At 34.7% G+C, this 17,470-nt stretch overlaps 1 protein-coding gene across 2 annotated transcripts in view; it reads left to right on the forward strand.

Annotated features, from left to right (window-relative positions):
• The first annotated feature begins 484 nt into the window (after nucleotides 1-484).
• Nucleotides 485-17,470, forward strand: part of LOC145303562 (RING finger protein 141-like) — an 89,185-nt gene continuing 72,199 nt past the window's right edge. For both annotated transcript variants that reach the window (XR_013873739.1, XM_080145075.1), the window contains exon 1: nucleotides 485-776. The gene's annotated coding sequence lies outside the window, so the exon portion shown is untranslated. The remainder of the gene's footprint in view (nucleotides 777-17,470) is intronic.

Here is a 17,470-nt window from a genome sequence, read left to right on the forward strand (position 1 = left end):
AGATTGAAAGTGAATGAGCCTCCTCAAATTGGTCCTAATTATAAAAAAATATTAATATCCAAAGGTATTAGTGTATATTGCGATTTTCTTGGGAGAGGTCACAAAGTTTGCCCAGACTTTTTTGCGCGAATCTGCCACTTCTCCCTTTTTATAAAATAGATAAAGGTTTCTCGAGACTGAGTTCAATTAAAAAAAAAAAAACCCAAAAAACAAAATTAAAAAAAAAAAAACAAGAAAAATATTATTTATTTCTTCTTTGTAAATTTATTTTCGATAAATATTTTTTAAAATTAAAAATAAGGAAAAAAACAGATCTGAAAATAAAATAAAGGAAAGTTGCATGGATAGAAAAAACTAGAATTTATTAACGAGAGAGAGAGGGGGGAGAGGGAGAGAGAAATAAAGAAAGAAAGAGAGAGACGGCAAGCCAGCGAGTGCGTGTGCATGAAGGAGAGAGAGAGAGAGAGAGAGAGAGAGAGAGAGAGAGAGAGAGAGAGGCAGGTGTTGGGTATGAGTATCACGTCACCATTTTATGCGTACCAAGGTAATAATAATAGAAGCAACACACGAACAATCTGTTTGTGTTTATCTATAAGATAAAGAGAACAAAATCATAAACCGTGTCTTTTGACTTCAAAAAATATTTTCCAGATTTATTTTCCTTTATTTAAAAAACAAAACATTTCTTTGGAGATTTCTTTGCACCAAAACCACGGAATTCAATGCACTATTTTTTTTTTTATACGAAAAACATTAACTTTTAAATAACAACGATGGTAAATATGTGTTGATTATATTTCTTGTTTTGTTTTCCTTTTGTTGTTAAACTTGGGTCGAAAAAAGGAAGTCGAAATAACATCGTTTTTACGTTTGATGCTAATTTGAACACAACCTTTTTTGAATGAAACCAACAATAACAACAACTATTGACCACCACAACCAACAACAGTAAACACAAATGTCCGTTTTTCCCCTGTTCTTTTGTACAACAGAGACGCCGTCGAAACATATCACGCTTTCCTTTATTTTAAAATCACAACCTAACCACAATACTTGACTTCTGCCTCTTAAATGTTAATACAAACCAGATATTACTTCTGTTCGCCAGTCTAAAGGTTTCAAAATCACTTTAAATGTAAACAGGTGACGACTAAAAATAGTTGTCTTATCGTGGCCTTTCGAAATTCGAAAGTGATTTCGGTACTTGTAAACAGACGTACTTGTGCATTTTAACACACCCACACATACCGGAAAATTTAGAAAGCCATTCTTAACATGGAGAGAGGAGCCTTTTCTTTTTTTTTCTTTCTTTTTTTTTTTTTTTGCCGCGGACGGAATTTTCTAAAAATGAAACTAATTAATCTTCCGAAGCATCTTAAAATGCACAGTGCCTGGAAATAATCGAAGCAGTTTAAAATTTGAAATTTATTTTATTTATTTGGTACTCATCATGCACTTATTGATCCGTGCTGAAATAATGCCGTTATTTAAAAAGCCATTATTAACATGGGGAGGGGGGTGTTTTTTTTTTTTTTTTTTTTTTACATGAGGTCACCAATCAAGGCCCGAAGGCCACTCAGGGATAAGGGTTATTCCGTGTACAGTAATCAATGAGATATTATTGTAGTAATCCTTAGTATTGGGTGGGTAGGGGGGGGGGGTTGATAGTGTCTTACTTAAGGGGGCGGTTTGTCAGGAGTTTGTTTATGTTGGACTTGAAGACGTGTACATATTCTGTTTCTGTACTTCTTACAATTGAATAAAAAAAAAAAACTTTAATTAAACTTGGAAATACGATATAAAAAATACTGCGGATCAGTAAGTGCATTAGCACTATTTATTTTTTATGGGTTTTTGATACTTATGCACTTTTGTTACCGTGATGAAATAACTACGTTATTATTTAGAAAGCCATTTTTAACATGAGGGCGGGTGTTTTCTAGCTATTTCCTACTTTCACTTAATTTAATTATCGTAAAACTTGAATTTAACTTGAAAATACTATTAAAAAAAAATAGCGCGGTAACAAAAGTGCATAAGCGTCGGGCTTTCTTATTTTACCCTGACCCTAACCTAATTGGTAAATATGAAGAATTACTCCACCCTCGAAAATTCCTTTAAAATTATCACTAGTATAGGTTTTCGGGGTCGCTGAAAACGAAAATAACGTTTAAAATTACGGCAAACGAGTAGTTTCCAAGATATGAAGAAATGTTAGTTCTAAAAAAGTGGGGGATCACTTTTCTATAATAATATAACGTAAAATGATCACCCATTTTGTGGCCACGATTGTTTTTGGAGGGGGGGGGACTTTCTTTCCATCCCCGGAAAATCCTTTAAAATTACCACTAACGTTTAAAATTCCAAGGAACAAGTAGTTTCCAAGATATAAAGAAATGCACTCACTTTATGGTCACGGCTGCCGGTTTGTTTATCGTTCTTTTTTTGGATGGGGATATTCAATTATAGAACTTGTATAGTTTTTTTATAGGTCCTTATGCAGTTTAATTAACCGTTTTAACGTAAGTAATGTGCCGATATTAACCGAGCAGAAGAACTGTTTAATATTAACAAAAATTCTGTTTGCATTATCAAATGTAAACAGGTAATTTCAAAGGATTTTCCGAGGGTCGAAAGAAAGCCCCCCCCCCCCAAAAAAAATCGTGGCCACAAAGTGGGTGATCACTTTACGTTGTTATTATAGAAAAGTGATCCCATCCCCCACTTTTTTAGAACTAACATTTCTTCATATCTTGGAAACTACTCGTTTGCCGTAATTTTAAACGTTATTTTCGTTTTCAGCGACCCCAAACACATATAAGAGTGGTAATTTTAAAGGATTTTTTGAGGGTGGAGTAATTCTTCATATTTACCACCTAATTTTTCGCATGTTCAATATCATCTAACTTTTTACATACCCCCCCCCCCGGTTTCAAATTGTAAACTACTTCGGCCATTTCCGGGACTGATTTTGGATTCACCGTCGATACTTGAGATCGGTACTGAAACCCATTTTAACATGGGCAGCGTGTGTGAGTATGTAGCAGCGGGGGAGCTGGGTAACTAATCTGTTCCCTTTATTCTGAAATCCTTTGGATACTTACATCCTTACAAGTACCGTTATTTTGAGTCCTTTAAACTGGCGAATAGAAACTCCTTTCTGGTTTCATTGAAACGTAAAGGTCAACAAGTCAAGTATCGTGGTTTATTTGTGCTATGTATGCTCTCTTAAACGAAACAAAAATGTAAACTTTTATCTACGCCTAAATAAAAAAAACATCTTTAAAATCCATTCGGTACTTGTATAGTTTAGTCAAGACATTAAAAAATGAAAATATCGAAAAAGTTTAAATTGTATGTATCCATTATGGAACGAAGTTCTCCGAAAAAATTTAATTTCATCAAGTAGTTGGTTTTTTTTCTTTCTTTTTTTTTTTTTTTTTTTTACAACGAAAAAAACAATTTATGATATCAAGCAAAATGTTTGATTTTTAGGAAGAAAAGCTAGTATTAAAGGAGGGAAGAAGTGTCAGCGTTTTAACTGGAGTTATCTCCCTTTGGCATTTCTAAAATTCAAACAAATTTTTTAAAATCCAAGATGGCCGCCTTCAGCCCGCTCTCATAAAAACATGTTTTTCCGCTGTAAAAAAAAAAAAAAAAAACTACTTGATGAATTTTTTTTTTCGAGAACTTCGTTCCATAACGGATACATACAATTTAAACTTTTTCGATATTTTCATTTTTTTAATGTCTTGACTAAACTGTATAAGTAACATCCATTCTAATTTTAAAATCCAACATTAACAAGGAAGTCATCGGTTATAGTAGCCCCCCCCCCCATGTTGTTACTTGTCTCTTAGATTTTTATTTTTCAATTTTCTTCCCAGTTTGTTCAAGCTGAGGATAAGGCATCCTACCGGATTCCAAACATTCATCAGCTATCTTATTCCAACCGAGAGATCTTTGTAAGATTTTGACCATCCCTTTAAGTGCAATTGTTGGTCCTTATGCACTTATGCTACTGTTCTTTTTTTTTTTTTTTTTTTTTTAAATTATATTTTCGAGTTAAATTAAAGTTTTACGATATATTATTTTTGGTTTGATTTAAGAATCAAAGTTTGTTTACTTCCGGGATAAGATTTCATTGTAGGAAGACCAATCTTTATTAGAACTTTTTAACCAAGTATTTTTAATAATACATGTATATATTTATGAACTGTTTTAATTTTTTTTTTTTTTTTTTAAGAACTTTTAATCAAACAACGTGAACAATTTTTTAATGAAAAAAAAAAAATTGTTGAAATAAAAATAATCTTTATTAGAACTTTTTTTAAACAAGTAACAAAATTTACCAGAATTTAACATCAGATGGTTTCATTTAACATTCATAAATTTTAGTAAATTTTTACATTAGGTCCACCTCCACGATTTTCTTATAAAGGATTACTATGCTGAATGAGAAAATCTTATATAAATCTTTCAGAGACGCATAGTTTTCGAGACCTGTATTATGCACTGTAATTCACTGGTCGCCTTGTTTATACGCGCGTGCGATAAACAAATCTACTTCTCTGTGACCGACATTGCCACCTGGTGGAAACAAATCTACTTTTCTGCGACTGAGATTTCCCCTCCCCTTTTTTGTTTTTAGTATTTGTGGGTGAGTATGCTGACAACGAATATCAGTTAAATTTGGGGCAAATATTTATTTATTTATTCCAAAAGCCGTTCTTAACATGGGGAGGTTGGGAGATGTTTATTCCGAAAGCCGTTCTTAACACGAAATTACTCAAAGAAGTAAGAAAAAAAAAGTCATAATTGTTATTTTAGACGCATGCACATACTAATTTCTCGATTGTTGGGAAAAAAAAAGTGGATTTATTTCCGCTAGGTGGCAGTGTCGGTTGCAGAGAAGATTTGTTTATCGCACATGCGTACAAACATGACAGTCAGTAAATTACAGTGCATAATATAAGTCTTTATATCTTGAAAACTACTTGTCTCTGCAAAATTTAAATGAGATTTCCGGCGCTTCTACAGAATTATGACGAGATTTTTGAAGTTTTCAGATAAAAAACAATGGTTTCAACTGATTTTTTTTTTTTGTCCATTCTAATAAGTTACAATGGTAGCTTTCAAATTATGCAGTCGAAATCACCTGAATATTACTGAATTATTAAATGCAACAACTTTACTTGTGTTAGCAGGTGAAAAATTGCTATCTTGTTTGAAGCAAAATGGAAAATCTCCTGTGTCTTACAATCGTTTTCATCAAATTCTATTTATTTTCTTTAATAAATAATTTTCTACCTCATCGGTTTTCGTAATTTTTTAATATAATTATATTAAAAATACAGGGAATAAGTAGATACCATTATTTTCATGTGAATTTTAGTATTACGATTTCTGAAAGTTCGTCCTAATAGTGTAGAAGCGCCAGATTTTCTTATTCAGCATAGTCGAAAACCTATAAAAGTCATTTAAAAGAAAATTCTGGAGGTGGACCTAGTGTAAAAAAAATATCAAACTTTTTACACAAACAAAATAAACTTTTTAAATCGTAAAACTCTTACATTAAAAGTTAACCTAGAAACGTAAACTTTATCAAACATTAGAGGTTTCAATTTGTTTTAAATTCAAATGTAAATAGGAAAACTTTTAATCAAACAACGTGAACAGTTTATAATAAGTCTTTTCATGAAATGTATTTTTAATAATAAATGTATATATTTATGAACTGTTTTTATCTTACTCAAAATTAAAAAAAAAAAAAAATCGTATCCAATAAAGAATCATCATCGGCGGTCACTCGTGTCCGAGTAAGACTGTCCTCCGTTGTGGCTTCTGTGGGTCCTCAGGTGAGCATAGAGCCCAATCCTAGACCCAATTTGTTTTGTGCAATTTGGGCAGATAAAGGTAGTGGTGGTGGGGTGGGGTTGGGTGTGTCTGGTTGATAATCTGTCCTTTCTGTGCTTGCGTTTATCCTCAGCAGCTTGATTTAGGTCACTACTATAAAGCGCAGCACCTTCGTGGACAGCGCTCCTCCATGCCAACCTGCTCCCAGCCACGTCCTCCCATGTCTCAAGCTCCATGTGAAACCGCTTTAGATTTGCTTTGATGTTGTCCTTATACCTCATCTTTTGGCCACCCTGGGCACGCTTTCCCTCAACAAGCTGAGAGTAGAAAATCTGTTTTGGGAGGCGGAGATCCGGCATTCGGACAACATGACCAGTCCATCTGAGCTGGCGTTGAGCAACAGTAGCGGTGATAGTGGGAATGTCAGCCTCACTCAGGACGCTGGTGTTGGTGCGTCGGTCCTTCCAACTAATTCTGAGGATTTTTCGGAGGCATCTTTGGTGGTACGTCTCCAGGGTTTTTACGTGCCTCCTGTATGTGGTCCAGGTCTCCGATCCATAGAGAAGAGTGGGCAGCAAGACAGCTTTATATACCATGATTTTGGTCTTTGCCAGAAGGTCACGGTTCTCAAATACTCTCTTCCTTAGCCTTGAGAAAGCCCCACTGGCACAGCTGAGACGGTGTTGTATTTCATCATCTATGTTGGCTTTTGATGATAGGATGCTGCCTAGGTATGGGAAGTGGTCCACATTTTCCAGTCTAGCGTTGTCAATGGAGATGTTCGGGGGTGAGACTGGAGTACTGTTTGGTGGTGATTGATGGAAGTGTCCTTTATTCACTTCCCGCCAGAGAAATTCCTGTAGCAAACTATTGAAGTTTGCCGGACTAGTACCTCGCATAGCTCTGAAATTAGTTTTACAGATGCTCCAGTTACCTTTAATGTGATTTGTATGAATGGTAGGGGTCATCTGGATTTGTGAAGTTATAGCTGTGGTTTAATACCTCATGGTTGGGTAGGGTACTATATGCATACCAACCATCTGTCACTATCTTTGTGCCTGGTCACACATACTTCTGAATTATTGACAGTAGGGTTTCAACATCTCTATTGTTGACTGGCATCATGGTCACATTTGTTTCTCGCTCAACCATCCCAAGAACTCATTGCCCTTCTGGATATCTTCCTCTGTGATATTTCTGATGCATAAACTTGCTCTCATCTATCTCAACTTTTCTTCCAGGACCACCAATTTCAACTTGATTTTCCATCAGGGACATGCGCAAATGTCCCTAATGAAATTGAACCAGTCCACTAAGCTTGTCTGTGGCACATCAGTTTCTTTTGAAACTTTTACTATCAGTGTCTCCAGACTCCAATATAAAATCTAGATTAAAATGTTTAACTTTAATTTCCTGTCTTCAAAAAACGATCCTGCTCTAATATTTTTCCTTTTCCTACATTTTCGTCAAGCCCAACAATATGGCGATATATTCCTTGCCCTGTAGATATTGCAGGTTCATATGACGCCTAGGAATTGCATCACATTTCGGACATTCTGCTGGTTGGTGATTAAACCGCGATATGTTAACCATGTCATACTGCTTAAGATGTCAGATGTATCATTAAAAATGTCTTTGAAGAGTGTATTATTGCTACAAACATCTGCAGTTGCCATCACCACATTTACTAATTTGTTCATGATTAAATGTTATACTAATATCTGTCTTTAAACAATGCTCTTGTAGAATTTGACCCGGATCTCAGGATTTTCCGTCAGTTATGATTCGGGATCGACAGGTAATCAACAGATTAAGCTGAAGAAAGTAACAAACGCAGATGAATTTGAAAACAAACAAACCAGATACCCATGTACCACCATCATCCCATCACTGGTAAAAGTGCATTGAGAATGACTATGTAGAAAAAAATATTGAAACACAAAAGTTTGCTGGTTTTAATGGTACCACTTCCATCTTCATAGCTCTGCAACTTTTTTAGTTAAACATAGGATGCTAACTTTAGATACAATCCTCGTATTTTCACTTACCAATGGGTTTATAAATCTTGGGTTTGTATTACTGTACACGTAGATTCGAAAAAGTTGTCAAAAAACAAATATATAACAAATAAATGTTATCAAAGGCAAGATAAGTTACTTTTCTACCAAACTGGATATATTTTTCGTGTTTTTATTCAATGTAATGTGTTTATTCAGCTCGGAAAACATGCAGTGTTTACCGATGTATTGGAAAATTCAAAATGGCGCCCGATTGTCTCTTTAACACGGTAAGTTTGGGAAAAGATGTTATAAACAATAAACTAGACAAAATACTATTAAAAAACAACCGAATATATGTCACGGTAACATATATTGAGCGAATTTCTAACAGTATTTTGTCTAGTTTATTATTTATAATACCTTTTCCCAAACTTACCCTCCCCGAGAGAGAGTCGGCCGCCATTTTGAATTTTCCAATATATCGGTAAACACTGTCAGCTTTTCGAGCTGAATAAACATGTTACATTAAATAAAAACACGAAAAATATGTCCACTTTGGTAGAAAAATAACTTATCTTTACTTTGATAACATTTATTTGTTATATATTTGTTTTTTTGACAACTTTTTCGAATCTATGTGTACAGTAATACAAACCCTAAATCTTTTATACATTTGTGTTGCTGTTGTGAATCTCGATCATTGGCCATCTATAGATAAAATTTCTCATGTTTGCTAGGATGTTATCTCTTTGAGAGAGTGAAAAAAGTGAATTTTAAATCTAACATGTCTTGCACTGTCTGTTAAGCTCTAGCCTTTGTCACATCATCATAGCATTGCACCCTTTTACTTGTATGCCCTCGACAAAAATACCCCCAACCCACCTAACTAATAGCAAAATCCCACTCCTTCACTTTAGTGATACCTAAAAATTTTCTATTCTAATAGTATTTTTCTCCAAACAACTTCCCTTTGGATTTTCCTGTCTGTTCCCCATTACCCCGAATGTACTAACATGCAAAAATTTAAATATAATATGAACTTACTACTAAACTCCCCACCCAGATAGCGCCCCTATGTAAATCTGACCCCAATCACAATAGCCCTTGCGTTTCAGTGGCAACCTGCCTTGTTTGGGTTGACTAAAATTAAAAACTAGCAAAAACAAAATTACTTTAAAGTAAAAATAAACAAGAAACAAACTTTTTACCCTCAATTTACAAATCAATTCGGACAAAATATTTTTTTTGAAATTTTGACTGCGTTTAACTTGGACTTTATTTTGTTTATTACAAATTGAGGATAATGAGGTAAACCAAATAAATACAATACTCATATAACCAATGTTTGTGTTTTGTTTATTTTTTATCTCTATCGTTACTTATATATAAAAGGCACTCTGTGTGTGAGAGTTCATTCCCTATGGACTCTGAAACGGCTGGGTCGATTTTATTTTTTAAAATTTCACACAAATGTACTTCATGTGTCTGAGTGTTCATATCAAAATGCCTCCAATAAATATCAATAATTGGAAAAATCTGATCAAATAAGGAGCAGTCCAATTTTGACCAGAGTTAACACCCTTATACAGCCTAATATCATGGGTGCATTTAAGCAGTTTTATCACTGCACAAGCAGAATGGCCCAGTATATAAAATCCACAGTATATTCTTTTTATATGGAAGGGGTGCATTCGAAATCAATGTTTAGATCACAATTGAACCATGAGACTTGACTTTTGCATTTTAAACTTTAATTAAAGCCAAAAAGTCACTGAAGGGTTTTGAACTTAAATAGATTCTTTATTTTTGATATCTTTCTGCAATTTAAACACATGTAATTTTGATATGTTTCTGTAATTTAATTTTTTGACAAATATATTGGGAAATTAAAAAAAAAAAATAAAATGCAAACAATCTTTATTTATGAAAAAAAATGTCTTTCAAATGTTGCCCATATTTGTGCTCTTTCCAAAACATTATTCATGACAGATTGCAGAATCTCTTGATTGCGATTTAACTCCCTAATTTCGTTCCTAATGTTTTTCCTTCAATTTTTGCGGGGTTTGGGGTTTATTAAGATGCTCTTTTTTTAAAGATATCCCCACAAGAAAGTCAGAGCTAGTCAAATCTGGGGAACATGGTGGCCATTTGACGTTGCCATAGTGAGATGATGTCTCGAAAGCATTGCCTGAGAAGCTCCATGGTGCCTCTTGCTGTATGTGCCATTGTCCCATCTTGTTGGAACCATAATCTAGGTCTATTTTGAATTTATGGGTGCAGGAAGTCTGTAATCATAGTCTGGTAATGCTCTCCAGTAACAGTGACAGCGTTTTTGTCTTGATCTTCAAAAAAATAAGGTCCAATATTCTTCTCCTCCGTTACTGCACACCATACAGTGCACTTTATGGGATGCTTTTGATGAATTGTCCTTGGATTTTCAGAGCCCCAAAATATGTAATTTTGTTTATTAACGAATCCATTCAAATGAAAATGGGCTTCATCTGACATAATCAACTTTTGCAGAAATTGGGGTTATTTCGGACAAGTTCTTGCATTTTAAACTGCATATTTAATCCTTGTTTGAAAATCTTCAGGCTTCAAATGTTGAACAAGCTGCACTTTATAAAGAAAGAGTTTTAAACTGTGCAGAATACTGTGTAGTGAGCTTCGACATATTCCAAGTTGTGTGGAACGTCGGCAAATCGATGTTTCAGGATGCTGCTCCATGCTCTCTCTCGCACTCTTTCCCTATTTTTATTTGTGATGATGTTTCGAGGTCTGCCAGCTTGTAGAAGATCAAGTACAGCTCCTTGGTCTTCAAATCGGCGCACAATGTTTTCAATTATTGTGACCTGTGCTATCTTCTACATGAAAATGTTTTCAATTATTGTGACCTGTGCTATCTTCTCCATGAAAATGTTTTCAATTATTGTGACCTGTGCTATCTTCTCCATGAAATGTTTTCAATTATTGTGACCTGTGCTATCTTCTCCATGAAAATGTTTTCAATTATTGTGACCTGTGCTATCTTCTCCATGAAAATGTTTTCAATTATTGTGACCTGTGCTATCTTCTACATGAAAATGTTTTCAATTATTGTGACCTGTGCTATCTTCTACATGAAAATGTTTTCAATTATTGTGACCTGTGCTATCTTCTCCATGAAAATGTTTTCAATTATTGTGACCTGTGCTATCTTCTCCATGAAAATGTTTTCAATTATTGTGACCTGTGCTATCTTCTACATGAAAATGTTTTCAATTATTGTGACCTGTGCTATCTTCTACATGAAAATGTTTTCAATTATTGTGACCTGTGCTATCTTCTACATGAAAATGTTTTCAATTATTGTGACCTGTGCTATCTTCTACATGAAAATGTTTTCAATTATTGTGACCTGTGCTATCTTCTACATGAAAATGTTTTCAATTATTGTGACCTGTGCTATCTTCTACATGAAAATGTTTTCAATTATTGTGACCTGTGCTATCTTCTACATGAAAATGTTTTCAATTATTGTGACCTGTGCTATCTTCTACATGAAAATGTTTTCAATTATTGTGACCTGTGCTATCTTCTACATGAAAATGTTTTCAATTATTGTGACCTGTGCTATCTTCTACATGAAAATGTTTTCAATTATTGTGACCTGTGCTATCTTCTACATGAAAATGTTTTCAATTATTGTGACCTGTGCTATCTTCTACATGAAAATGTTTTCAATTATTGTGACCTGTGCTATCTTCTACATGAAAATGTTTTCAATTATTGTGACCTGTGCTATCTTCTACATGAAAATGTTTTCAATTATTGTGACCTGTGCTATCTTCTACATGAAAATGTTTTCAATTATTGTGACCTGTGCTATCTTCTACATGAAAATGTTTTCAATTATTGTGACCTGTGCTATCTTCTACATGAAAATGTTTTCAATTATTGTGACCTGTGCTATCTTCTACATGAAAATGTTTTCAATTATTGTGACCTGTGCTATCTTCTACATGAAAATGTTTTCAATTATTGTGACCTGTGCTATCTTCTCCATGAAAATGTTTTCAATTATTGTGACCTGTGCTATCTTCTCCATGAAAATGTTTTCAATTATTGTGACCTGTGCTATCTTCTACATGAAAATGTTTTCAATTATTGTGACCTGTGCTATCTTCTACATGAAAATGTTTTCAATTATTGTGACCTGTGCTATCTTCTACATGAAAATGTTTTCAATTATTGTGACCTGTGCTATCTTCTACATGAAAATGTTTTCAATTATTGTGACCTGTGCTATCTTCTACATGAAAATGTTTTCAATTATTGTGACCTGTGCTATCTTCTACATGAAAATGTTTTCAATTATTGTGACCTGTGCTATCTTCTCCATGAAAATGTTTTCAATTATTGTGACCTGTGCTATCTTCTCCATGAAAATGTTTTCAATTATTGTGACCTGTGCTATCTTCTCCATGAAAATGTTTTCAATTATTGTGACCTGTGCTATCTTCTCCATGAAAATGTTTTCAATTATTGTGACCTGTGCTATCTTCTCCATGAAAATGTTTTCAATTATTGTGACCTGTGCTATCTTCTCCATGAAAATGTTTTCAATTATTGTGACCTGTGCTATCTTCTACATGAAAATGTTTTCAATTATTGTGACCTGTGCTATCTTCTACATGAAAATGCTATTGATAAGCTCTTTGAGTCCAAACAACTGACTCCTGATTTTGGTAAAACAATTTCACAACTTGCATACATTGTTCAATGCTATACTTATCTATAATTTCCAAAATATTATCTGTAAAATGGAAATGGAGAAAAAAATAATCATTAATTAATTAAATGACAAAGATTTTCAACCTTTTAGTGACTTTTTGGACATCTGTATAAAAGTAACTTTATAAAATCAATAGTAGATTCTCCACAGTGCAATGTAGATTACAATGTATTGTGGACTAAGTCACTGCAGGAGGCATGTGAAACTTCCTTCTGGTGCACAGCAATGAGTCCCTGACTACAGCAGGCAATCAATCGATTTGATTGAAAAATAAGCAATTGATTTCAATGACAAAAGTATTGGAAGTGTGAAACATTCGTTAACCCTCATTCAATCCCGGACAACATTATGTCTCCCTGCTAGTCATTACTAAAGTTATCATTACTTACTCTAATCTCATTTTATAAAATCAAGAGTAAAATTCTATAGAAATTTTCGGTGTCCATAAAAGAAAATGTGTAAAGAAACAAAAGATTAAAAAATATTCTTCAGCGATTTATTTATTTATTCTATTTGCAAACTCTTATCCTCATCTTTTATAGTTGTTTCATGACGTTCCGTTATATTATAATACCATTCATTACGGACCCAATGATGGAAGACTAGATAAGAATGAAAACTTGGATTTATAAGACCAAAAAATCCAACCTTGATTGCCCTTCAGGGCCTGTAGTGCAGTGGATAAAGGTGTTGAATCTTTATAGTTCCAGGTTAGCATTGTCTGAATATAGCGGTTTCAATCCTACCCAAAGCCGGCCAGAGGCTTACTTGGCCAAAACGTCGTGAGACAACAACTATGGAAGCAGTAATTACTGGAGATATAGTTAAGACTCAGCATTCCTATCCCGTTGCAGTTAACCACCTGAAGAAGGACAGAGGATAAGTTGGCCGAAATGTGGTGAAATAACAACTATGAAGATAAGGATAATGGTCCGCAATTAAATTAATATATAAATTACTCATCTCAATAGAAAAAAATATTCTTCAGCTAATATAAATGTGTGTATGTGGAATAATGGTTAAATATGTAAACACACTAGTTTAAATGATAACACAAGCGCATTTCTAAAGCTAAACTCCCATTTTGATTGTGAAAACTGGCCTTGATCTGTGATGAAAAAAAAAAAAGCTTTAAAATCGAAAAAGTGTTCCTTTTCGATTTTTCAGATTGATCTTCCCAACAATAATTTACAGACAAGCATACAAAATCAAACAAACCTACATTGAAGCTAACAATCAAATTTACAAGCAAACATATAGACAAATAGATAAACTCGCAAACATAACTAGCAAAGACAAAGGAAACGTACATCCACGTCTTTATGTAAGTAATACATGAATTAATTGGACAGAAATGTGTATTTGTTAACATGTGATTTTATTCCAACTATCCAGTAATGCACTTAAATGAATCTATTGACAGTTTTGAACATTCTTTGCCTTTACCAAATGGTCTATTTATTTATTTAGTAATATTAGGTTTGTTCATCTATGCATTCCAAAAGCAATGCGTAATTATATAGGACGTGCCCTTTGAATGCTTACAGTGCTTGTAGCGTGATCTTCTTGTTAGTAACAAAAAGATAAATGCTATTGTTATGTTTATAAATAATTTATTTACTCGACTTACCACAAGGATAAGTGTGACACAAGGTCATTTTTAAGTTATGTACTTAAGGCTCTCTCTCACGCGTGCACACGCATGCATGCACACACGCACGCACGCACGCACACACACACACGCACACACACATGCACACACACACGCACACGCACACGCACACACACTCACACTCACACACACTCACACACGTGCACAAAGTCAGTTTAAAAATGACTGAGCTCCACTTTCTTGGCACTCCCAAAATTGTAGGAGTGATACAGACACAAATTGTTCTTCTGCTTTAGTGAAATGAGGGAAGGGGGAGGGTATAATGCTCTGCAAGGATCTGCCCTCTCCTTAGGAAAAAAAATGTCAGATCCAATGCTGTTTTAAAATCTTGACTCCTCTTCCAAACTCCTGCAAAACGTTTCCGACTCCCTACCTTGACTCCTCAAATGAAGTATCGGGGGGGGGGGGGGGAACTCTATCTAATTCTTGTAAAAATTTCTGACTTCTGTCTTTCTCTGTGGCCTTTGCAAAATATGTCAAGAAACCCCAGTTAATGAAAGCCTGTCTAAGTATATTTATCATCAAAATATGATCGAAATAGATTAATCCAGATATCCTGTTGTCTTATAAGTCCCCTAATAACTTTTTAAATCTATAAAGTGACAAGTTCACCCCAAACAAGGCATATTTCCACACTTGGGCATAAGAGGCTTCTATTTGGGACCATGTTTAGGGGAGATGAGCTAGATGTGTGTTTACATTACATTTAAACTTCTACATGTCAGTACAGCTAGGAAAGCAGATAATAGGGAGGGAATTCCAAAGTCTAGCAGTCCGAAGGAAGAAACTATTAGATTTTCCAGCATTTAGGGACCTCCACGGTGAAGGGGTATAATTTTGTTGCTAAGCGGGATTATCAGGGTATGTATGTTGAGGGGGGGTACAAATATGAGTTCATCAGAGCACATTCTATTAAAATACTTGTAAAACAAGCATAGGGATGCAACATTGTGGTGATGGGACAGGAGTTGGAGCTCAATTGAGCACTTGCCATGAAAATAACCATAGAGCACAGACAGGCTCGCAACATTTCTTCTGTGCAAAAGAGGTTGCAGGAAAAGAGAAAAGGGCATCATCTAGGTTTCAAAGTCGGTTTTGACTTCTATCAAGGCAAGATAGGGTGCACCAGGCAGCTCCTGCCCAGATGTGGTGACAGTACTTCATTTTAGAATGTACATGACGTTTGTACAGATAGAGGATTGTATCAACAGTGAGATACCTACTGGAGCGGTAGAATGATTCAACCATTTTCCCAGTGATCTTGACAATAGGTTTTTGTATGTGTTCCATTTCAGATTAGGTGTGACAGTCAGTCCCAGAAGCCTGTCTAAACATGGTGCTTCCCCAAGACAAGAGCCATTCATTTCAATTGATGCCAGATGGAGGTTAGAGCAATTATGATGAAAGGAGAGAAGCTTGGTTTTATATGCATTAAAATTAATCAGCTACCTTTTTCCCCATTACAGCACATGCTCAAGATCAGAAGAGAGAGAATCGGAAAGATTTTGATCATTGCTGGCCTTTGAAGTGTTGCCATAGATTGTGGTGTTGCCTGCATAAATGTCCACGAAGGATCTAAGAATGTGATTTGGGAGATCATTGATAAAGAGAGTTGAACTCAGGATGGAGCCCTGAGGGATGCATTAATGCTATGAGTTTCTGATTTCTGCCATCAACAACTACTCTTATAAGCACATCACCTGTAGGTCTATCAGAATGGAAACCATATTGCATATCACTGAGTAGGTCATTTTTTCTGAGATGGTTGCCGACTTCTTTGTTTATTATAGATTCTGGCAACTTACTCATAACACATAGGAAACTGATTGGCCTGTACTGAGAGGCAGATAACCGATTATAGATCTCACAGAGCTAATATATTAACGTTTGTCTTTGAAATCAAAGTTTCATATCCAGCCATATAAAAAAAAAAAATGAAGAAAAATATAAAGATGATACTATTTTTGAATCTTTATGGAAATTTTGGTTTTAATGTGAGTTTAAAAATGGAAAGATTTTGAATATACTTCCTAATAAATGTATATGAGTGCATCTGAGGTTTTTTTCCCTTAAAACAGTATGATTGGCTGCTTAAACCATAAATATCGACTGGTAGAGCCACCTAAGGACAGACATCAAAAAATACACCACAATCCTCACACTATGAATACTAGCTTTGACCACAAAGTTTATTACTCGAATCAGTAGCAAGGCTCACTCAACTACTGCAAACGAATATATCCCTTTTGAAAGCAATGAAAATAATTATTTTAGATTATAATTTTAATTTAATTCTCTTCTAGTCATAACTTGCTTAGTTTCCTGTTTTTTGCAAAAAAGAAGTTAATTTCTTTTTTCTTTTGTCTGTGAGTCTGTGATTGATCATATGTTGGACATTTCCGAAGTAAGTTAGGAATTCCAATCAGGTGTATAATAAAAGTACAGCCTAAACGTTTCTAGAATATTCTTAGGTTCCAACTAAGAAGATAAATTTCACTCTCAGCTAATTTCCATCCCTTAGTCAATGGCGTTATTAAAAGTAACCCATTTGTGTGCAAAAAATGTAAAATAAGAAAGATGAATGAGAACTCTGATGTGGAGAAACTATATTTGGATGGTAAAGTTATTGAGATTGCCCTGATGTTTTGTGACCTACATGATAAAGGTGGAGCACGGGGAGGAGCAGGTACTCATGTGTTAAGAGTGAATGGAGTAAGTTCTGAAGATTTCTGTCATTACTAATCAGAACGTTTCCAGTGTCTACCATGGGAAGAGTTTATCGAGCATGTGTATGCAGTATGATGATGTGATGGAAGTGAAACTTGGCCAATGAGGATTGAGGATATGCGTTGCATGGCGAGAAATGACATGTGAATGATATAATGGATGTGTAATATGAGTCTTACAGGCAGACAGATCTGATGATCTCAAAGTAGCATCTTTGTAGAACAGGAGACTTTGATGGTATGGCCACATTGAAGTGATGGATGAGAGATCTTGTGGTAGTAAATGTAAAACAGTTGCACTCTCAGGAGGAGTGCTATAGTTGAACACGGGGGTGGGGGAACGCAAGGTATGATTTAATTGTTCTGTTATGATTTGTTGATTTGCATTCAGTAATAAAACGCATTTTTTTTTTTTTTTTTTTTTTTTGTGATATAGGAGACA

The sequence above is a fragment of the Euprymna scolopes genome, chromosome 19, assembly GCF_053919585.1.
Source record: "Euprymna scolopes isolate OS-2025 chromosome 19, ASM5391958v1, whole genome shotgun sequence".
Lineage (NCBI taxonomy): Eukaryota > Metazoa > Mollusca > Cephalopoda > Sepiida > Sepiolidae > Euprymna > Euprymna scolopes.